A 24,991-nucleotide genomic window follows, 5' to 3' on the forward strand; every position below is an offset into this window, starting at 1 on the left:
GCCAAAATGATATCTAGTGACATAATCTCCTCATTAGTTTTATTCCCTAAAATTGCCACATTAGCACATAAGTTGGAACTAACAAGCTCCATTTTTTTCCCAAATCTTTCTGCATGTCACCTACTTTTTTCTTTAGCACCATAATCTCATTATAGAGCCATGAGTCACCTTAAAGAGATATATCAGCTTTAAGCTTGTATCTATGAAGGAAAGGCAAGTTTACCTGATGAGAATCATCCCTAAGCCCTTCACCAGAAATATTCCCAGAGTCATTAGTAGTTTCTTGTTTTTCCTCTATATAGTATTGGTTCGCAGTGTTCAAGCCCTACTGCTTCATAAGCTCCTCTCTATTCTCCTTACTAAGGCCGTGCTCTTTCATGATAAGGGCTTTTACATCATCATTATTTTTAGTTTCTAATAAAATTAGCCCCTCACAGAGGATAGGTCTAGACTCCTTCTTCTTATGGGCTTGTAGACTATGAATCAAAGAGAACTTCAAATAAAAAGGGAAAGACATCTCTTTATACCGAAAGTGATTCAAAAACACAAAATGAAATTTGTGTACCCTCTTAGATTTTCCATCCAGAATGAAATAATCACAAATACAAGATAAGATATCTTGCCATATCACCTTAATTTGGCCTAGGTCATAGAAGTTACCACTCTTCACAAGGCTTTTCTCCTCTTCATCTATTTTCAAAAATTTCTTGAAAGCATCATTTGAAATGTTGTTCACTTTACTAAATTTTAGGCCCCCCATTGGAAGTCTTGTAATCTCAACTAGAAATTCCTTAGACAATTTCATAGTCACACCATGCATTGTAACCCTATCTTCAATCCAATCCTTGAGAAAATACTTCATAATATGGGGCTTGTAACCATGAAGCTTCTCAATATACTTCATAACTTTCCCTTTTTTGAGAATATCCCACACAACCAAATTCACCTTGCACTCCTTCTAGGTCATCGTCTCTTGTTTCCTCAGCTCTCCACCCATCTTGTAGTCTTCTCTGCACCTACAACTAATCTGAGAAATGGTAACAAAAATAGAGGAAAAAGTGTATTTAATCTCCAAAAATCTTTTAACCCTTAAAATGTTCCTAGTACTTTTCATGATGGCATAATGGTACTTCCTTGGGATACACAAATAATTCACTATAAAACCATCACTTCTCATAAATTTCTCAATCTTATGTAATCTTTCCTTCAATAGAATTTCTCATATCATAATTAACAATAGTTGTCAGCTCACATTCCTTGTTGAGGTAATCCTGCCATGTCATCTTAGCATCCTTGTAAACCACTTTATTCGCTATCTAGTCAACTACTTTATTACCCTCATGGAAAATATGAGTAATAATAACATTAACAATTTTTTTAATAAGCTCATTAATTTCCATGATGCTACCCTCAATACTCCAAGTTATTATACTCTTATTATTCAACATATTGACAATATTAAGGGAGTCCCCTTTCAGCCATAAACTATGGTATTTAGATTCCACAACCATTCTTACCATGAACAAAGCTTTCATAGACTCAATTTTATGACTAGTAGACTGGCTTATAGGTATAGAAATAGCATCCACAACTCTACTATAGTGGTCTCTCAAAACTCCACCACACCCCACTTTTCCAGGATTCCCTTTAGCTGAACCATGAAAATTAGCTTTAACCTAGCCCAAAGGGGGAGATTTCCATTTCACATATTGTCTCTAGTCATCCTATTTAGTTTTAGTACCTTTACCATTCATAGGATTTCTTATTTTGATTTTGTCAAAGTTTTTGTTTTGAGATTTGAAATTCTCTTTAATAGATTTGATAATATTTTGACCCAAAACCCAATCTAGAGTTTCCTTATTTTTGAAAATTCTATTGTTTTTCTCTTTCTAGATACCCCACCAAAGATGGGGAAGAGAGATCTTCTAGAGAAAACTAATTTTAGCATCATTAATAGAGCATATCCAACTATGAAAGCATTGATCAATGTTATAATGTTGAAACCAAGAGATGTTCCAATATTGAAGAAGATAACCCCAAACATTCTAGCTAAATCTACAATTCAAACAAACGTTATTCCTATCTTCTAAATCTATATCACAAAGACAACAACTATTAACCAAATAGACCCATCTTTTTTGCAAATTATCTAGGGTTAAACTTTTATTTTGAAGCATAGTCCAAAAAATGATATTGATTTTAGGAATAAGTCCTTTGATCCAAGCTTTAGCTCGCATTGGAGAATTAGCATTATCCTCAGATCTAAACATGGACAAGACTTTAAAACAACCTTAAGGATCAATCCCCCACACCATAAGATCCTCTTGATGTGGATAAAGGCTACAAGCACTTAGGGAAATTTGGATGATGAAAAATTCTTGATTAATCTCAACAATGTTAACCCACTCATTGTTAGTCCAATAATTCTCCACAAATTCTCCATTAACTTGTTAATAAATTTCTATAGAATTCATATATGCAAAATCATCAACTAATGGGTGATCCAAAAGCCACTCATCATCCCTGAATCTAACTTTATATCAATTACCAACTTTCCATTTACAATATTTATTCAAGATATGTTTAGCACCTTGGACCACACTCCAAATAGTGGAAGAGGAAGGAATAATAGGGTAGGATAAAAAGTTAGAAATAGTAAGAGCATCATAAAGATACTTATATTTCAAAATAGAGCTCCAGTCCTTATCATTTTGATACATTATCCACCCTTGTTTAGCCAAAAAATCTTTATTCATACTTCTTATGGATCTAATACCCTGATGGCAAACATTATTACTTTCTTGTGAAGCTTCAATTATTAACTGAGAATCTCACTCCATAATTAAAATTTGAATGTCTTGGAGGGTGACTAATTTCATCCCCCAAAATAGACCCATAACTTCACCATAATTATTGTTATTTTCACCATAGTTACATGCATAGGCCAAAATAAGGTTGCCATGGTAGTCTCTTATAATGTCCCCCAAAGCAGCCTGACTCCCCTTCGTAAAACCATCATAGTTTAGTTTGTACCATAGAGGAGGAGGGGGGATAGGGTGTTAGGATTAACCTCAGACAGAAATAATAGTTACATGCAAGTATAACCAATACCAGAAAATAGTAGATCGCATCAAAGAGAACAAAAGATACCAGGATTTAATGTGGTTCACCCAATCCTTGGGCTACATCCACTAATAGCAAGTCCAATATTATTAGGGTTTGGTGATTATAACCTAATTACAATCCATAATCCTTTACAGCTCAATACTACTGCAAGAAGCTACAATATCACCATTTATTATGAAATCCCTAACCCTAAGCCTTCTTATACAAGCTTTTGACCCCGTCTTGGGGGCATTCCCCCAAACGCCCATAGAAACAATCTAGAGGGAAACCGTGTCAAATAAACCTCTACCTCTAATTAGGCTCCACATCACAACAATATCCCACTTGGAGACTGATCAGACTCCACAACAATAACCTTCCACTTGGGAGACTAATCATAGCAGTGCTAAACTTGTAGCTCCCACTGGAATATCAAACCACCTTGAACTCTACTATTCTTTTATTCAAGTTTAGTCTAGAAGACCAACCGAAGCTGAAGAGGAATTCAGCTTCTCACTTGTCACTACCATTGTAAAAATATCTGTTGGATTATCATTTGTATGTATCTTCTCTAGCTTTAACTATCCATCATCTAAAACTAATTGAATGAAATGGTATCGCAACTGAATGTGTTTTGTTTTTGAATGTAGATCTAAATTCTTTGCAAGATGAATGATACTTTGATTATCTATAAAAAATAAATTATCCTTCTAAGGGTGTCCCAATTCTTCCATGAAGAACTGAAGCCATATCATCTCCTTAGTTGCCTCTATAGCAGTAATATACTCTGCCTTTGTAGTGGATAAAGCATTAACCTTCTGTAACCTAGAAACCTAGCTCACTACTGCCCCACCAATAGTAAGTACATAACTTGTAGTACTCTGTCTGGTATCGATATCCCCTACCAAACTTGAGTCAACATAGCCTTTTAACATAGTAGTAGAGCCCCCAAAGTGTAAACACATAGTGGATGTTCCTCTCAAATAACTGAGAATCCATTACACTGCATTCCAATGCTCAAGCCCTGGATGACTCATATACCTACTAACAAATCCTACTACATATGTAATATCTGGCCTAGTACAAACCATAGCATACATCAATCTTCCTACAGCTAAAGTATAAGGTACTTTAGACATCTTGTCCTCCCCTTTTTGTGTCTTGGGACACATCTCCTTACTCAACTTCAAATGGCCAGGTAAAGGTGTGCTGACAACTTCAGCATTCTCCATAGAGAAATGTTTCAACACCTTCTCAATATAATTAGCCTGAGATAATGTCAACTTCCTACTCTTCCTATATATACAAATCTTCATACCAAGGATTTTTTTTTTTTCCCCCAAATCCTTCATAACAAATGCATGTGCTAACTAGTGTTTCAACCCCTTAACATGATCCATGTTAGACCCAGCTACAAGCATATCACCAACATATAAACATAAAATAATGTAGTTGTCATCATCCAACCTCTTAAAATAAACACAATGATCTAAATGACACCTATTATATCCATGCTCATGCATAAAACTATAAAATTTAAGATACCATTACTGAGGTGCTTGCTCCAAGCCATATAAACTTTTCTTCAATCTACACACTAATTTCTCCTTATTGTTGACCTCAAATCCCAATGGTTGTGCCATTTATATCTCTTTATCCAAATCACCATGAAGGAAGGCTATTTTAACATCAAGCTACTCCAAATTCAAATCTTCAATAGCCACAATACTTAAAATAGTGTGAGTAGAAGTCATTTTAACAATAGGAGAGAATATCTCATCAAAATCGATGTCTATTTTCTATGAAAATCTTTTTACAACTAACTTAGCTTTAAATCTTTGCTTACCTCCATCCTCTTCTTTCAACCTATAAACTCACTTATTTTTTAAAGCCTTTTTACTAGTATGTAACTTGCATAAATCCCATGTCTTATTTTCTAGCAAAGAGTCTATTTCTTCTTTCATTGTAGACTCCAATTGAATCTTTGTATCCACCTACATAGCTTTATCATAATATTTAGGTTCACTAGCATTAGTAAGTAAAATAGAAGACAAGGAAGGAGAAAATCTTTCTAGAGGTCCACTCATCCTTGTTGACCATCTAACATTCACTGGGGTGTGTAGTATTTGTTGTTGCGATTGTTGCACATCATGAGGAATTGCTAGAACATTAGCTTTTAGAGTATCATCCAGCACTGCATAATCATTTTCTTTCTTGTACAAAACTTTCTCATTGAATGTGACATCACTGCTTTTTAAAATTTTACAATTTTCAAAATCCCAAAGCCTATAACCAAATTCATTAATGTCATATCCAACAAATACACATTTCTTTGACTTAGCTTCCAACTTGGTTCTATTTTCATAATCTACATGAGCAAACGATTAACAACCAAAGGTTTTGAGAAAAGAATAACTCACCTTCTTACCAGTCCATACTTCCTCTAGAATACCACAACCCAAAGGAGTAGAGGGACCTCTATTAATCAAATATATAGCAGTATTAATATCCTATGCCCACATGTTTAAGGGTAACCCTACATGTAACCTCATTCTTCTTGCATGCTCCATTATAGTCATGTTCATGCATTCAGCCACTCCATTTTCTTGTGGAGTCTTTCGAATAGTTTTCTATCTACGATACCATTAGTAGACCAATAATCTTCAAATTCATGACTACAATACTCACCACCATTGTTAGATATGAGATATTTTAATTTCTTTCCAGTATCATTTTCAACCAGGCATTTCCATTTCTTAAAAGTTTTAAATACATCAGATTTTTGTCTAAGGAAATAAACCCATACTTTTCTAGTTGCATCATCAATAAATGTAATATAATAATGAGAGCCACCAAGGGAAGATACTTGAGCTAGTCTCCATACACATGTATGCACAAGCTGTAATTTCTCACTTTTATTTTCCTTCCCAGTGTTCATAAAACTCACTCTCTCTTTTTTTTTCCCATACACACAACTTTCATAGAAATCCATATTAACACATTTCAAACCTAGTAAAACTTTCTTTGAATGAAGTACTTTAATACCTTTCTCACTCATGTGCCCAAGTCTATTGTGCCATAGTGCTATATCAAAATCTACAACAATTATTTGTTCTCCCTGCTCAACTGCAACAACTATTCCTAAACATTCATTTTTCTCTGAAACAATTGAAGTAGAAGGCCGAACAATATGACTTGTGCAAAGATATAAGGTGCCCACTTTCACACATTTTGCTACTGCAAGGGAACCTTCTGAGACCTTCCAATTTTTATCATTAAAAGTAGCAACACAACCCTCATCACTGAGTTGCCCTGCTAAAATTAAATTCCTACTCAGCCTTGGAACATGTCTTACCTCATGTAGTAGCCAATGATTCCCATTTTGCAACTTAATCTTAACTTTTCCCCTTCCAACAATCTAACAGGGTTCATTATCCCCCAAATAAACAAGCCCAAAATCCCCTTGGACATAATCAATGAAATAACCTCTATGAGGTGTAGCATGAAATGAAGCATCAGAATCTAAGACCCATGAATCATCAACACTTTCTAAAGATAGAAGCAAATCATCCTCTTTGGATTTGTTGCTTACCACATTTGCCTACTTGTTCCCTTCTAGTTTATCTCCTTCATTTTTCTTTTGAGTGTAGCAATCTTTCTTTTTATGCCCTAGTTTCCCATAGTACCAGCAGTCATTTGGTCCTCTTGATTGAGACCTCCTCCCTTTTGACTTTCCTCTTGATTTCCCACAATTTTTGGAATTATTTCCTCTTTCAACTATTCTGCCTCTACTTTGTGTGTTCAAAGTACTTCCTAATGTAGATCCACATGAGGATTTCCTACAAGTTTCTTCACTCAAAATAACATCAATCACATCATCATATTTTAGGATACTAGATCCAGGAACAAAATTACTTACAACCATTACCAAGCCATTCCAACTTTTAGGCAAAGAACACAAAATCAAGAGAGCCCTAATTTCTTCATCAAAATTGATACCCATAGAATATAACTCACTAGTAATAGTATTAAACATATTTAAACAATTTGTAATAGATTCACCTTCTGCCATTTTCATATTAAATAAATGCTTCATGAGAAATACCCTATTTAAAGTGGAGGGCTTTTCATATAGTTTTGCTAGGGTTTGCATCAACTCTTCCATCATCTTTACTTTTGTAATATTAAATGCCACTGATGGTGCCAGGCATAATCAAATACTTTCAAGTGCCTTTCTGTCTAAAAGATCTCAGTCCTCATTTGAAATAAATCCCTGATTCTTGGTTTTGCCTTCCAATGCCTTCCATAAATCCTTCTGATAAAGATAGTCTTCCATTTGCATCTTCCATAACTGAAAGTTCTACCCATTAAACTTTCCAACCCTTAGCTTATCCGTATTTTCCATCGCTCCCACTCACCCATGAGACTCCCACTCAACAATGAGACCTTCCTCTAGAGGATCACAAAAAAATAAATAAATTGGGGGGCACTTCCCCTAAACTCCCATAGAAATAATCTGGAGGGAACCTGCACCGAAAAAACCTCTAAGTCTAATTAGGCTCCACACCACAATAGGAAGGTCCATTATATTGTCTTCCTAGCCATCCATTTAGAGTTGTTGGTTTTGGAGACTAGATCTCTCAAACACCAATTATCCACAATAACCCACTCATAGGTAGTCGAGGGGTAAGTGAATGTGTGCTATTTCCAATGAGGGATAGTCTCATATAAAGAGTTAGTGATTAGATGGGTAATAATAGAAGAGGGAATTATCTTCCATAGTAACCTTATAAGAGGGTGGTGAACATGGAACTCACATCCATAGATCAATTGCTGTAGGTTGTCATTAAAGACCCATTCTAAGCTAAATTTAAGTAGGATGCCCAACCACACCTTTTGGGTATAAGAAAATTGTATTAGTAGGTGGGGGATAATGTCTTCCTCTTATTGAAATAAGATACATCTATTAATTATTTGAAAATCCCTCTTCTTAAGATTTTTAATTGTGGGTATGCTACCATGCAGGGCCACTCACCAGAATAAATTAATTTTTAGGATGATCCCTAGATTCCAAATATGTTTCCAGTTAGTGGACCCCTTAAGACCAATAAGGTAATTGTAGATTGATTTAACGCTAAAGTCTCCTAATGAATTATATTTCCACACCACCACATCCTCCGTTGGGAATGATGAGACCCATAATTTATCTATGCATCTCTATAGGTTTCGGATTAGTGAGTGAACTAAAAGTCTTTGGTGTAAATCAATCTACTTCCCATTATTATCAATATAGTTACTCACTTTGAACCCAATTCTGTCAAAGTACACCTTCTTTAGAGGACTAAACTGGGATTGGTCCAGGATGAATCCCAACCAGTTGTCCTCCTAGAATATAATCTGCCTCCCATCTTCCATGACCCATCCAATACCCTTCCTCAGAATTTTCTAATTGTTAACTATAATAGTCCATATCCTTGAACTAGTTGGAAGACCATTGTTTCTAAAATTATATTACAAATAACCTCCCCTCATATATTTCACCTTCACAATCCTGCACCACCTAGTCTCCTCATTAATTATTCTCCACCTAATCTTAGTCATTAATGCTAAGATTAGATATTCTCCTCAAGTTTAACCCTCCTCAGGATTTTGATTTACAAACTTTCTCCTATGCAACTAAACTCATACTCGGGGGCTCCTCCATCCCAGTCCATAGGAAATTCTATTGGGTTTTCTTAATTGCATCTCTAACCTTACCATATATTCTAAAAAGGGAAAGAAAGTAGACAAGGATACCATTTAAGGAGGTAATGAGAAGTTGTAATTTTCCCACATTACTCAAGACCTTACCTTTCTAGCTTGCTAGTTTCCTTTGAGTGCACACAACAATGGTGTTCCAAAACTACAGAAAAAAATTCTTTAACAAAGAGGGGTAATCCCAAATAAGTATCTGAAGGTCAGCTTGTTGGAATTGCAATTCTTTAGTTATGTTATCTTGCAAACTTCTCTTGGTATTAAAGAAGTAGTTTCTTTTCTTATGATAGGGGATATATTGTCTAGAAATAATAACATAGTCCCCTAGTAACAATTAAATAAAAAGAAAACAATATTCCTTGAAACTAATAAGAATAGATGCTCTTGACATGAATTTGCAATGAAACACCATCAGAATCATCACATAGAAAAATGACATTACTTGATATATGCCTTTAAAAGAACACCATGTCAATAAATAACCATGGAGGCCTTTGTAAGGGAATAAAATGGATGAAAAAATAAATAGATAAAAATAAATAAACTAAAGAAAGAGACAAGAAACTTCCAACAAACACATTGATTTGTTACCTTATACTAAAATGTTGAAAGACTAAATGATAAACTTGGACAACATTTAGATTTAGAAATGAAACAATACACACGCGCGCGCGCGCGCGCGCACACACACACACACACACACACAATTTGAAGCACATGTCTATGCTCAAATGTTTATTTGTATTTTACTGATATACTGGTGAAAAATGTAAGGAATGCGTTGACTTTGATAGCTATCTTAGTCACTAAGTGTAAGATGGAAGATATGAAAGTGGAAAATGGAATAAAAGTTGTAAATGTCTACATTGTTGCATATGTGTGTACAAGTAGATTTTCACCATGCTGCTTGTATAAGGTGCCACTAAAAGGTTTTTTCGTCAAGGGATGATTTCTTATAAATAGCTATTTTCTTTTTATGTCTTTTGTAGTTTTCAATTATTTGGATGTTAAAATGATGCCTATTTTCTAGGAGTTTATTGTGATAATAAGCCAAGGTGTCATAGAAATGGTTTTCAATGTGGCTTATTTTTCTTTCTTTTTAGTAATTTTTGAAATTAAAAACTTTATTTCATTTTTTGGTATTTTGTGTAAGGAGTTTGATTGATCTAGCATTAGTAAATAAGATATTTAGCATATTAAGTAGAAAAAAGATTGTTTCTATATTCAAGATTGATTTCATGTTTGCTATGTTTTGTTATAATGTTATTGCATGAACAATTGAAGAATTTTTCTAAAGAGTAAATTACATCATCACCATTTCTATTTTTAAGTTATAATAATTTCAACTTGACATTTCTATTATTATTTAGCTTCTATCTTACTTAAATTAACCCTTCTTTTAATTAATCATAATTAAATAATGGAGCTAGAAACACCAAGATGGAATTTCACTTAGGTAAGGCCCCGTTTGGTTGCTGGAATATGAGTGGAATAGGAAAATGAAATTAGAATATGTTTTATATTCGCTGTTTGGTAAGCTCAATCAGAATTGGGAATAGGAAGACATATTCCAATTTTGCCCCTAAAATGAGCATATGTGTATGCCAAAAAATATCTGTTATTGGAATAGGCCATTTCCATTCCCATTCCGATTTTCCATTAAAAAATATATATATTTTTTTTTTCAATTTTTTTTTTAATTTTTTTTTTTTTTACTTACTTTTTGAATTTTTTTTGTTAATTTTTTTTAAATAACATTTTTTTAAATTATATCTATTTGTTTAAAAAAATGAAAATAAAATGAATTAACTAAAAAAATAACAAATTAAAAAAAAAATTTAGAAAAAATGTTTTTAAAAATACAAAACTTAACCTTATTCCTATTCTATTTTTGTACAACCAAACAATAGATTAACATATTCCCAGTCGAATTCCAAGTGCACCAAACATGATTGGAATTGCTTATTTCTATTCCCATTCCTCATTTCCATTCCCATTCCATTTTTCTATTCTAATTTTCTATTCCTATGCCAGCAACCAAACGGGGCCTAAGTTCTTACAAAATACAATCCTTCTTTTATGTATTTTGCATATGCTAATTCAAATCTAATTGATAAGTGTCTTACAAATGTATAGGACAATGGTATGTAGCATTCCTAAAGTTCAAACAAATAAAAACTAGAGTAGGGTGTTTTCTAAGATAGAAATATAAAGTATAAAAAGAAAAAGAAAATTATCATAGAAATAAAAAGTAGAAAGACAGAGAAAATGATTGAGATAAATAAAAAGCAATGTATATTAAAAAAATAAGAGTTAAAAAAGAGAGAAAAATAAAAATAGAGAAAGAAATTTTTTATATAAATTTCTAAGCATACTGATATGGAAAATTGTTAAAGTCAATTTAAAACCCCACTTGTTTGTCAATAATAGTTGGCGCAAACAGTTTTATTTTCTTACTGTCTGACAATTGCCTTTATGTTTTGGATGACTTTTCAAAAAAATACAATGGAACTGTTGGGTATGTGAAGCCCAACAGTCATGACCATTCATCTTTTCCATACTCTTACTTGGTGATTGTATATGGCTCTATAAATGGCTGTGTATATGCCATGAATTGTACTCTTACTTGGTGATTGTATATGGCTCTATAAATGGCTGTTTATATGCCATGAATTGTATTGGTTAAGCAGTAATAAGAGATTTCCCTGCTTAAGAGTGGACTTAGGCAAGGTTGCTGAACCACTATAAAATTTTCTGTATTATGTGTTTGTCCTATTTTTGTTATCACGAACCACTATAATTTTCTGTGTTATGTGTTTGTCCTATTTTTGTTATCACTGTCTTAATACGATTGTTAAGTTCATCTGCTGCTTGAGTAAACTTACAGGAACAGATATCAGCCTCCAGGGTCGTTTTCATCGAGCTTATGAGTGAAATATGTGTAGACGGCGTGAAGACTAATGTTAGCATTGACTATTTTCAGGATTCTTTGCATATTTTAAAGACTTGGACATCGCTCTTTATTGTCTATATAAACTTGAGAAAAACTAGCTATTACGGCCACAGAAATGGCGATCAAATATTTGGTCCTAGCATTTACAGTGTTCAATACACTGTTTAATTGCGCCTCATCAGGACAGGATAGTTTGCATTCGCTTCTCTTGGGTGATTCGTTCACTGGAAATCAGACAACAATTTCAAAGAATGGTACCTTTGAATTGGGATTTTTCAGTCCAAATGGAACGAAAAATTGGTATGTTAGCATGTGGTCCGCACAATGGTCTCCAAAGATCGTAGTTTGGGTGGCTAACAGAGACAATCCAGTCAAAGACATAGCCGGCTTTCTGAACTTTTCGAGCGATGGTTGTCTCCGACTGTTTGATATTAATGGGCAGTCAGTTTGGTCGACTGATAATGATCCGAAAGGATCACGGGCAATGATAACGGATTCTGGTAATTTCATCATGCTGGATGATGGCCAAAACAATTCAGAGATTGTGTGGGAGAGTTTCGCTCATCCGGGAGATACATGGTTGCCTGGCATGAAATTGTGGATGGGCATGAAGATATCCTCGTGGAAGAGCTCTATGGATCCTGCAACTGGGCTCTGTTCCCTAGAAACAGATCCGTCTCCAGGAAAGACGGAGTTGGTGTTGAACTATAACAGCAGTGTTCGATATTATTCATGTGGCGAGTGGACGGGAAGTTATTTTACCAAGAATCCGGAGGGGAAGCTTTATCTTGACAGGTATAAATTTTCCTGTGTGAGGGTTTCTCCTTCAAGATATTACTTTAATACCAGAGTAATCCCGTGGGAACATGTGAAGACAGGGCTGGTTCGGCTAGACGAGAATGGCGAATTGAGAGCTTACTTTGGGATGGATGATGGAATGTGGAGTCTGGTGAGGCAGACATACGGAGGTCAATGCAGTGACTATGATATCTGCTCATCCTATGGACTGTGTAACCCCAATGATGTCTGCACTTGTGTTGAGGGTTTCAGGCCAAAGAATGATTCACAAGGTTGGTGCTCAACTGGGTGTATTCGGCGGAAATCCCTGCAATGCTCTGCCATAGCGGGAACTACCGACGGCTTCTTTGAAGCCAAGAATAGGTCCATGCCCGAAGAAGGAGCTGTCCTATACAACAACAAGCCAACAATGGAAGGTTGCAGGGCTGCTTGTCTCCATAATTGCATCTGTACCGGTCTGCAGACTCTGGTTTGGCGATTTATTCAAATTGGATGTTTCATCAGACAGTCAATCCATCTTCAGCAGGCTGGCTGCTTCGGAGTTGCCGATTTCGACATCAAACAGAAGCAGAAAAGCTCCTGTTCTAGTTTTTATTTTGCTTCCTTCGGCCGCGGGTTTCTCAGCAGTTCTCCTCCTGGTCGCATTTATTCTTTGGAAAAGGCGAAGACTGCAGAAGAAAAGTGTACTAGAAGAGGACGTCCCAATCATGCTCAAAACGTTCACTTGCAAAGAGCTGAGAATTGCAACTGAGAATTTCAAGCATAAGCTGGGGAACGGAACATTCGGTTCTGTCTTCAAAGGAACTCTGCCAGACAGCAGGCTCGTGGCAGTTAAGAGATTAGAGGGTTCAGCAGGAATGGAAAAGCAATTCCGTGCGGAAATAAACACCATCGGCAATATACAGCATGTAAATTTAGTAAGGCTGTATGGATTCTGTGTAGAAGGCTCTCAAAGGCTACTGGTGTATGCCTGCATGCCCAATGGCTCTCTTAATTCCTCCCTCTTTAATGAAGGGGAAAAAGCAGAGAACGTGTTGGATTGGAGGACCCAGTTTCAGATCGCACTGGGCACTGCGCGAGGATTAGTTTATCTCCATGAGGAATGTAGGGATCAGATCATTCACTGCGATACTAAGCCTGAAAATATTCTTCTGGATGGCGACTTCAACCCGTCTATAGCTGATTTTGGGTTAGCGAAGGTGGTGGGCAGAGATTTCAGCCGTGTATTGACGACAACAAGAGGAACTCCTGGATACTTGGCCCGCGAATGACTCTCTGGCCTTCTAATCACTCCAAAGGTGGACGTCGACAGTTTCGGCATGATGTTGATGGAAATTATATCCGGTAGAAGAAATCTGGATTTAACAGTGGAGGAGAGAAGCAGGCTGTACTTTCCTCCCTGGGCTTCATCACAAATTCAGAGGGGAAACATGATTGGTGTTGTGTATGCAAGGATAGCAAGTGAGACGAGCTCTTGTTGTTGGGCAACTGTGCATTGAAGAGAATGAAGATAGGAGGCCGAGCATGGGAGAAGTGGTGAAGATACTGGAAGGGAGGATGGAGGCTCCATTGCCACAAATGCTAGAGCAGGCAGAAGATGACGATAGCAGTGATGGTTGTGTCACCATGCTGTCAGTTTAACCGGATCTGTCTTTATCTTATTTTATCTTATCTTATCTTAGCTGTGGCAAAGTTTGAATTGTAAAAGATACATATGAATATAACCTACCAATGTAATAGATTGTATATTCCAACTAGTGAATATTATTATTCCTATAGTTTATAATACATTTTTATGATTTTATATAATATTTCTACTGATTTTATGCTTTTGAATATATATTCAATATTATTATTATTTTAATTAGAATCAATTTATATTTTAATTCTTGTTAGATATTTGTAAGTTGGAATATGAAAATTATGTTAGACATTTATAAATTGGAATATAAAAATTATAATATTAAAGCATACACTATTTAATTTTTAGAAGAATTATTTATTCTATGATCATATTGTTGTTTAGACATCTATTATTTAAATATTTCTAAGGTAAATTGATGTAGTGTTCTTTACTATGCTGTCAACATTTTTTGACATGTTGGATATTGTTTTTTAACTTTTATCATTAGTATGATTAGATACATTTATTCTTCCACAATTAGGGATATCAATTATAATGACACTTAATGGATCCATTGACAAAAATATATATATACAAATCATAGTAAGACAAGGAAATTATATTTAAGTGTAAAGTATAATAATGAGTTTTTACCTTCCTAAAATATTAGTATTAATATTGTACATTCTTTTTCTCTTGTACATCATTTGGATATGAATTTCTATTTTTATGATTAGAAATTACATCATTTTGATGTTTTACATAAGAAAAGAAAATAATGTATTTTTTAATTTTTTTAAATTTAAATAAATCTAATGAAAAGATATATATTTTCAAAACTTTTTGATAAATAGATTATGTCAAATATACAATGATCAAATGATCTAGATAGTACTTTCATATACATGAAAAAGTAAAACTAACAAAGTCTTAATTATTAGTCCTTGCAGGGATGTTCTCGTTAGCCCCCTTACCTTTATCCCAAATAATTTTTGATAAGGAAAACTAATGTTGTATTCTTACATTTATAAGGTTCAAATTTTTATATGAATTATGATATAGTAATTCTAATTTTGTGATTGGCTTGAGGCAATTTTCCTAGGGATATATCATATTTTTCAACATTAAAAAAGAAAAGGAAAAAAATGCCTTTGAGAATGTATTTAATCTTCTTAAGAAACTCTAGACAACATATTAACAAGGGTCAACTTGATGTCTAATCAAACTTTAAAATTAGCATCACTATGGGCATTATATTTCGCTAAACATTAGTAATGCTACATGAAAATCTAATTGTCTTCACCGTATTCTTTATCTTTTTAATAATTTTGCAATGGATTGGATGTTCCAGAGGATTATAATAGATAATAAAAATTAATTAAGATGCTTTTAATTTTCTTTTTGAGAGATTCCTCTAATTAACACATAATATGCTGGTAAAAGTTGAAAGTGGTATTTTGAAATAAATATGGTGATCGATTTTATAGATTATACAATCAAATAAGAAAAATTTAAAGATAAATATGTCTGATATTGACATTTTATTATAATTTTATAACTATTTTTAAATTTTAAATAGATAAAACTATTTTTATATCTGATTTGAATAATAAAATGAGGATTTTAGATTTTTAAAATAAACTATTTTTTATTTAATTATCATTAAACTTAAAAATAAAATACTAAAATATAGTTCAAATATTACAATAACTATTCTATAGTTCATACAAGGAAAAGAAATTCATCATCATTCAAATTTAAAATTTCATTAAAATTTTGTACACCAATATATTCAATATTTAATTCAAAACTGAAGTATAAAAAGGAGTTTTTTGTTCTCAACTACAATTTAATTTGATAAGGTTAATGATAGTTTACTTATTTCTTAAGTTTGATATTGATTTTTTAATTTTTTTAATAGATCAAAATATTTATATATTCCTTTTAAATAAATTTAAGAGAGTTCTACAACTATCATTGCTCTAGATTGGCTACATTTTGTGAATGAGAATGGCAATAGATGTATTAATATAAATTAGAAGTAGTTAAGTACTTTAATGTTCTACACATGTTGAAGATGACCCAAGTGTTTGCTTAAATATAAACTCATAAACAACTTGTTTATCTTTCTTCCTTCAAGTTTGCACTAGTCGAGGACTCAAGCTCTACAAAAGCTCTTGTTTGAAATTTTTTAATCAATCTTAACAAATTAATTGTCAAAATTAAATTTTCATAATAACAGAAAAATACTTTCCCAAATCAAAAATATTGTCCTGGCATGTTCCTTCATTCCGTAGCCTGTTTGTTTTCTATTTTAATTCTGAAGATTAATTAATATAATAACAAGCGGGAATGAACTACTTTCAAAATCAAATTTTAATAAAATCTTCATTAAAACTCAGTTTCCTATTTGTGTTCAAGTTGGTATGGATATTGAAAAAGTCTTATTTTGTTTTACGGATTAGACTGCATGCTATTTTGACGTCAACTCTGCATAAAGTAGTATGAACTCATATTAAGATGGAGAGTCGACGAAAAACTTATTTCCTATTTGATGTATATATATATGACAAGCTCGCTCTTTGAATAAAATAGATATTGTTTTCGTAATGGCGCTGAAGTATTTCGTTCTGGCAAGCTCTCTGATTATTACATTGAATAATCGCAGCTTAGTTGCAATAGATGGTGGGGATATGCTTCTGACGGGCGATTCACTCGCTGCAAATCAGACCATAATATCAAAGAATGGCACTTTTAAACTGGGCTTTTTCAGTCCTAATGGAACGAATAATTCTTATGTTGGCATCTGGTACGTGCAAATGTCTCCCAAGATCGTAGTTTGGGAGGCCAACAGAGACAATCCTGTAAAGAGGGACCTCATGAGCATTCTGAACTTTTCGAGAGACGGTCATCTCAGATTGTTTGATAGAAATGGCCTTTCAGTTTGGTCGACTGATATTGCTCTGAAAGGATCGTGGGCAGTAATGACTGAATCTGGCAATTTCGTCATCCAAAATGAATCTGAGATTGTTTGCGAGAGTTTCTCTCATCTGGGAGATACATGGTTGCCTGGCCTGAAATTTTGGCCAGGCATGAAGCTAACCTCCTGGAAGAGTTCATCTGATCCTGCAAGTGGACTCTTCTCCATAGGATTAGATCTCTCTCCAGGAAAGACGCAGTTCGTGATGACGAATAACAACAGTGTCCCATACTGGTCCAGTGGAGAGTGGACTGGGAGTTATTTCAGCAACATTCCGGAGGGCGGTTATGTGCCTCGTGCGCATCGTGATAGATACCATTTATCCTGCGTGAGGATTTCGCCTTCAAGATTCTATTTTATTATTGAAGTAAACTCGTCAGAACATTTCCTGACAGCAACGGTCCGGTTAGCCCGTGGCTAAATAGCAGAAAATATGTGAAGATTGATGCTGAGATCTTCACTTCAAACTCCAGCGCCACCGCTCCATTTTCACCGTTCTATAAATAATTTCTAGAATACTTCAGTTTAGGAGTAGTTTAAACAAGAAGCATGCTGTACATATGGCATGCATTAGATGATATTTTTGGATGCATTTTAGTTTAGTCTTAGTTACTTCTTCTCCCATCCTTAATCATAGGCATGGAATAATGCTAAAACTACTGTCAGAACTCCTGATCTATATTTTGATCTATGTGTTAGGGATTAGTTTTAACAATTTTTATTTGAATAAATGTATTGGCTGAACAACAATTTGTTGTTGGAATAATATATCAATTTTTTTTCTCTGCAGTAAAATAGAGCCTCCCCTGTTTTGAATATTATCATTTTTTTTTATTGTGTTGCTACTGTTGTTTGAATCCTACATTTGGTATCAGAGCTGAAGGTGTTTGGAAGACAGCAGCATGGCAAACAATTTGCAAATCCCAGAGTTTGATGGAGTTGATTACCAATATTGGTCAATCAAGATGAAGACTTTTTTGATTGGGAAAGATTTTTGGAAAATCGTTGAATCCGGATATGAAGAGCCTGCAGATTGGAATACTCTCCAACCTAATGATAGGAGATTGAAGAAAGAAGCTGAGAAGAATAATGTAATGACATTGTTTCACATTCAGATGGCTCTTGATAAGAGCTTGTTTCTTCGAATTGCTGATGCACAGGCAACAAAAGAGGCTTGGAAGACTCTAAAAGATGCTTACCATGGTAATGATCAGATCAAGGTTGTGAAGCTACAAACCTTGAAAAGAGAATATGAGAACTTGAAGATGAAGGAGACAGAGAGTGTCGGAGATTTCTGTGTGAGAGTGAAAGATGTGACTCATAAAATGGCCACTTTGGGTGAATCTATTGCTCAAGAGTAAATAATACAAAAGGTATTGAGATCTCTAACCCCAAGATGGAATATTGTAGTAATTGCCATAGAAGAAAGCAAAAATTTAGCTACCATGGAGTATGATGAATTGGTTGGATCTCTTATATCACATGAGGATAGAATAAGGGACACATCTATCAGTGTTAATGAGAAGGCTTTTGCTTCCCAATTGCAAATTTCAAAGAACGATGGTGCTAGCAGTAGTAGTAACAACAACAAAGGCTTGGGAAGGGGCCAAAATCAAAAATTTTCAAGAGGATCTAGAGGAAGAGGAGGTGCTCAAGGAGGAAGAGGTAGAGGCAGATTTGATAAAAAGAACATCCAATGCTATCATTGCAATAAGTATGGACATTTTGAGAGAGAGTGTAGACTGAAATCAGGTAAAAATAGTGCAAATTATGCCCAACAAGATGAGGAACTTCCTCGGGTAATTTATTTTTGTGTTATGGGAAAGATGAAAGTAATGTGAATGATGTTTGGTATTTGAATTCTAGATGCTCTAACCATATGTCTAGTAACAGAGAAATATTTTCAAAGCTTGATGATAGTTACAGATCCAATATTACCCTTGGTAATAACAATACTGTGGATGTTGCGGCCAAAGGAGCCATGGATGTTCAGACAAAGGAAGGTATGAAAAGTGTTCAAGATATTTATTATATTCCCAAGTTAAAGCATAATTTATTGAGTGTTGGGCAGCTATGTGAGAAGAATTATAGAGTGGTATTTGAGAACATGCCCTGTACTATCTATGATAAGAATAAAAAAAATAAAGTGATTACAGTTGTTCTTATGACAAAGAATAGGATGTTTCCTTTGAAGTTTGGTCAAAATGATAATCAGCTTGTCAATATGGCTTATAACGATAAAAATTGGTTGTGGCATCTCAGGTATGGCCATTTGAATTTCAATAGTTTGAAGAATCTAACATCAAATGCATTAGTTCTTGGATTGCCTAAGGTTGAAGAGCATAAACAGATTTGTGAAGGGTGTGCAAAAGGGAAACATTCAAGGGGATCATTTCCAAAAGGCAATGCATGGCGGGCCCAATACCCACTTCAACTTATTCATTTAGATATTTGTGGTCCAATGCAAACACAAAGTTTGGGTAAGTCATCATATTTCATTACTTTTATTGATGATTACTCACGCATGTGTTGGGTATATTTTTGAAGACTAAAGATGAAACCTTTGATACATTCAAGAAGTTTAAATCTCATGTAGAGAATGAGAAAGGGAACACAATAAGATGTTTGAGAACAAATCGAGGAGGAGAATTTTGCTCAAACAATTTTCAAAATTTTTGTGAAATGAATGGCATCAAAAGACAACTCACAACTGCATACACACCCCAACAGAATGGAGTGGCTGAAAGGAAGAATCATACTGTGGTAGAAATGGCAAGGAGCATGTTACAAACCAAGAGTTTGAACAATTCTTATTGGGCTGATTCAGTTGCTACAGCTGTATATATTCTCAACAGGAGTCCTACAAGTTCCTTACACAAGATGACTCCATATGAAGCATGGTATGAGAAAAAGCCTAATGTAAATCATTTTAAAGTTTTTGGTTGTTTGGCTTATGTTCACATCCCTGATCAGAATAGGAAAAAGTTAGATGCTAAAAGTGAATCATGTATTTTTGTGGGCTATAGTGAGGAAAGCAAAGCTTATAGATTATTCAATCCTATTACTAATAAGATTGTTGTTTCAAGAGATGTGATTTTTGATGAAGGGGGAGTTTATGGTCATCAAAAACAACATGTTGGAAAGCCAAAATCAGTTTTGGATGATGATGATATTGCTGATAATAATAATGAGCAGCCAACTAATGGTTCTATTTCAAGATCACCAAGCCCACCAAGAAACCCCTCACCAATACCAAGAGCAAGTCCATCCTCTAGTCCTCCAAGGAAGGTAAGAAGATTGAATGATATTTATGAGAGGTGTCAAAATCAAGCACATGAAGAAGATCCAATAGGTGAGACAGTAAATTTTGCATTACTTGCTAAAGCTGATTTTGAGCCATCATGTTTTGAAGATGCATGTGCTAATGAGGTTTGGATGCAAGCAATGAATGGAGAGATGGATTCCATTGATAGGAATGAAACATGGAAGTTTGTAGATCTTCCACATAAGAAGAAGAAGATTGGCACAAAATGGGTCTATAAGACCAAGTATAATAGTGATGGGAGGGTTGAAAGACACAAGGCAAGATTGGTTGCTAAAGGTTTCACTCAAAGGTATGGCATTGATTATGAAGAAACTTTTGCACCAGTAGCAAGAAAAGAAACTATTAGGATGCTAATCTCTCTTGCAGCTCAAAAAGAATGGAGTATTCATCACATGGATGTGAAAAGTGCTTTCTTGAATGGGTACTTAGAAGAAGAGGTATATGTGGGACAGCCACAAGGTTTTGAGATTCAAGGCAAAAAAGATTATGTATACAAGTTGAAGAAGGCTTTGTATGGCCTCAAACAAGCACCACGTGCATGGTATGCAAGAATTGATGGATATTTTCAGCAGAATGGCTTTCAAAGAAGTAAGAGTGAACCTACCCTTTACTACAAACAAGAAGGTAATGATATTCTCATTGTGAGTTTGTATGTTGATGATTTGTTATATATGGGTAGTAGCTCAAAGATGAAAGATGAATTTAAAGTTGCTATGATGAATGAGTTTGAGATGAAAGATTTAGGTCTCATGAAGTACTTTCTTGGCATGGAGGTTTATCAAGGTAAAGATGAAATTTTTATTTGTCAAGAAAAGTATGCAAAAGATATGTTGAAAAAATTTGATATGGCTGATTGTAAACCTCTTTCCACTCCAATTGCTCATGGAGTTACATTTTGTAGAGATGATGGTGCTAAAATTGTTGATGAGACATTATACAGGAGCATTGTGGAGAGTTTGATGTTTTTAACTCACACAAGGCCTGATATTGCTTATTTAGTTTCATTGGTTTCAAGGTATATGACAAATCCATCAGAGGAACATATGAAGGCAGCCAAGAGAATTTTGAGGTATGTGAAAAGCGCGGTAGATTTTGGCATTCACTATTCTTCTAATAAGTTTGAGCTTGTTGGCTTTAGTGATTCAGATTGGGGAGGTTGTTTGGATGACCGAAAATCTACATCTGGTAATTTTTTTTCTTTGGGTTCCGGTTTAATTACATGGAGTTCAAAGAAGCAAAGTATGGTTGCTCTCTTTTCTACAGAAGCGGAATATGTTGCGGTCACTTCAGCTGGCACACAAGCTTTATGGCTTAGAAAGCTTCTTGAAGAAATTGGAGAGATACAGGTTCAGCCTACTGTGATTTTTTGTGACAACATAAGTGCCATTAAATTGGCCAAGAATCTGGTTCATCACAGCAGGACCAAACACTTTGATCTTGAACAACATTTTATCAGATATTTGGTACAAAATAAAGCGGTTGAGTTGAAGTACATCAACACAAAGGAGCAAATTGCAGACATCTTCACAAAGGAAGTTACAAAAGATCAGTTTTTGGTACTCAAAGATCAGATTGTGAGTCCTCTCAGCATCAAGGGGGAGTATGAAAATTGATGCTGAGATCTTCACTTCAAACTCCAGCTCCACCGCTCCATTTCCACCGTTCTATAAATAATTTCTAGAATACTTCAGTTTAGGAGTAGTTTAAATAAGAAGCATGCTGTACATATGGCATGCATTAGATGATATTTTTGGATGCATTTTAGTTTAGTCTTAGTTACTTCTTCTCCCATCCTTAATCATAGGCATGGAATAATGCTAAAATTACTGTCAGAACTCTTGATCTATATTTTGATCTATGTGTTAGGGATTAGTTTTAACAATTTTTATTTGAATAAATGTATTGGCTGAACAGCAATTTGTTGTTGGAATAATATATCAGTTTTTTTCTCTACAGTAAAACAGAGCCTCCCTTGTTTTGAATATTATCTTTTTTTTTATTGTGTTGCTGCTGTTGTTCGAATCCTACAATATGCACCTGATGTGATATGCACCTGATGTGACTGTTTCTGCATTTTATTAATTAATTTATAAATTGCAGAACCATTGTTCTGTGATTTATAAATTAATTAATAAAATGCAGAAACAGTCACATCAGGTGCATATTTTCTGCTACATAGACATGAACGGCGAATTTAAAACTTCCTTCAAGATGGATGATGGTACATGGAGTGAGGTATGGTCGACATACAAAGGTCAATGCAGTGACTATGAGATCTGCGGGGCAAATGGACTGTGCAATGCGAATGATGTGTGCAGTTGTGTCCAGGGATTCTCGGGGTTTCTTGTCAAGTGGGTGTGCTCGGCGAATTCCCCTGCAATGCTCTACTACAGCGGGAACTACCGACGGCTTCTTGGAATCCAAGAACCAATCCTTGCCTCAAGGAGGAGCTGTCCCATACAACAAGAAGCGTACGATGGAAGGTTGCAGGACAGCACTAATTGCTCCTGTACAGCCTTTGCTTTCGTTAGTTCTGGTCTACCGATCTGTAGATTGTGGTTTGGCAATTTATTCAGAATGCACGTTTCATCAGACAACCAATCCATCTTCATCAAGCTGGCTGCTACCGAGTTGCAAATCACGACATCAAAGCGAAGCAGAAAATCCCCTGTACTTTTTATTTTGCTACCTTCGGCCGTGGCTTTCTCAGCGGCTTTCGTCTCGGTCGCACTTATTCTTTGGAAACGAGGAAGGCTGAAGAAGAAAAGTGTAGAAGAGGAGGTGCCAATTATGCTGAAAATATTCACTCACAAGGAGCTGCGTATTGCCACTGCGAATTTCAAGCATAAGCTGGGGAACGGAGCATTCGGTTCTGTCTTCAAAGGAACTCTTCCAGACAGCACGCTCGTTGCAGTCAAGAGATTAGAGGGTTCAGCAGGAGGAGAAAAGCAATTCTGTGTAGAAATAAACACCATCGGCAATATACAGCATGTTAATTTGGTAAGGCTCTATGGATTCTATGTAGAAGCCAATCAAAAGCTACTGGTGTACGCCTACATGCCCAACGGTTCTCTAAATTCCTCCCTCTTCTGTGAAGGGGAAGCAGTAGAAAAGGTGCTGGATTGGACGACCCGATTTCAGATAGTACTGGGCACTGCACGAGGATTAGTTTATCTCCATGAAGAATGCAGGGATCAGATCATTCATTGTGATATTAAGCCTGAAAATGTTCTTCTAGATGGCAACTTCAATCCGAAGATAGCCGATTTTGGATTGGCAAAGCTGGTGGGCAGAGATTTCAGCCGTGTATTGACGACAAGAAGAGGAACTCCAGGATACTTGGCCCCCGAATGGCTCTCTGGCCTTCCAATCACTCCAAAGGTGGACGTCTACAGTTTCGGCATGATGTTGATGGAAATTATATCCGGTAGAAGAAATCTGGATTTAACAGTAGAGGAGAGAAGCAGGCTGTACTTTCCTACCTGGGCTTCATCACAAATTGAGAGGGGAAACATAATAGACATGGTGGATAAAAGGATAGCAAGTGAGGCAAATATTGAAGAGGCGAGGAGAGCTGCTATGGTTGGGGAATTGTGCATTCAAGAAAATGAAGAGAAGAGGCCGAGCATGGGAGAAGTGGTAAAGATAATGGAAGGGATGATGGATGCTCCATTGCCACAAATTCTGAGGTCTCCATAGGTGTTGCTAGATGAGACACAAGATGACGACAGCAGCGATACCATATGAAACAAATTTATATTGTATTGTATAGTGGAACCAATAGATATTATGACAGTTTATGTATGCTTTTCATGAATTTACATAAAGTTTATGTTTAAGCGGTTAGGCTTATTAGTATGAGAGTTGCCCTTGGATTGTTATGACAATCTGGCCGTGTCGGACGTCGAAAAAGGAAAATCATATGTGGGTGACCTGGGAAGCGGTGCCAGGAAACGGTTGGTCATCATGCCACGCTAGATACTTAAAAAAGGGCCACTGCATATAATTCTACAGTCCAGCTGGATATACCGGAGTGGAGTCACGGGATGTGCGTTGAAGCTCACAAAGATTTCAGGCATGAAATTTGGTTAATCTTACTCAAATCTGTTTTTGTTGTTGATTCGGAGGTTGCTTGACGAATATTTGTAATGATTTTAGAGTTGTATAATTGTCTTTAGCTTGTCTTTCTAGTTGGGCAGATGATTTTGGTTGGGTTTTGTTTCTCTGTTTTCTGCTGCTGGGTTTGCAGTTTCTTTTAACAACATCACTCCTGTAGGTAAGATGATTTTTGGAAAGATCCTTGTTCTTGTTTTTTATAGTTAAATATGAAACCCTGTTTTTGTTGTTAGTTTGTTTGAGCGCGGCAAAAGTCTAAAACTGTTGTCTTTTGATATCAAATAGAGAATGCTCTTTGGTTTTGTGGAGTTCGTAGGCCGTGATTTTATTTATATC

The 24,991-nt window shown here is 35.3% G+C and overlaps 2 pseudogenes; both read left to right on the forward strand.

Annotated features, from left to right (window-relative positions):
- Positions 1–11,927: 11,927 nt before the first annotated feature.
- Positions 11,928–13,881, forward strand: LOC149536638 (G-type lectin S-receptor-like serine/threonine-protein kinase At2g19130 pseudogene; annotated as a pseudogene).
- An 8,794-nt stretch (positions 13,882–22,675) lies between these two features.
- LOC149536639 (G-type lectin S-receptor-like serine/threonine-protein kinase At2g19130 pseudogene) lies at positions 22,676–24,238 on the forward strand (annotated as a pseudogene).
- The last annotated feature ends 753 nt before the right edge of the window (positions 24,239–24,991 follow it).

Source organism: Cupressus sempervirens, chromosome 10 (genome assembly GCF_028749045.1).
Source record: "Cupressus sempervirens isolate cs-2001-9-10 chromosome 10, ASM2874904v1, whole genome shotgun sequence".
Taxonomy (NCBI): Eukaryota; Viridiplantae; Streptophyta; class Pinopsida; order Cupressales; family Cupressaceae; genus Cupressus; species Cupressus sempervirens.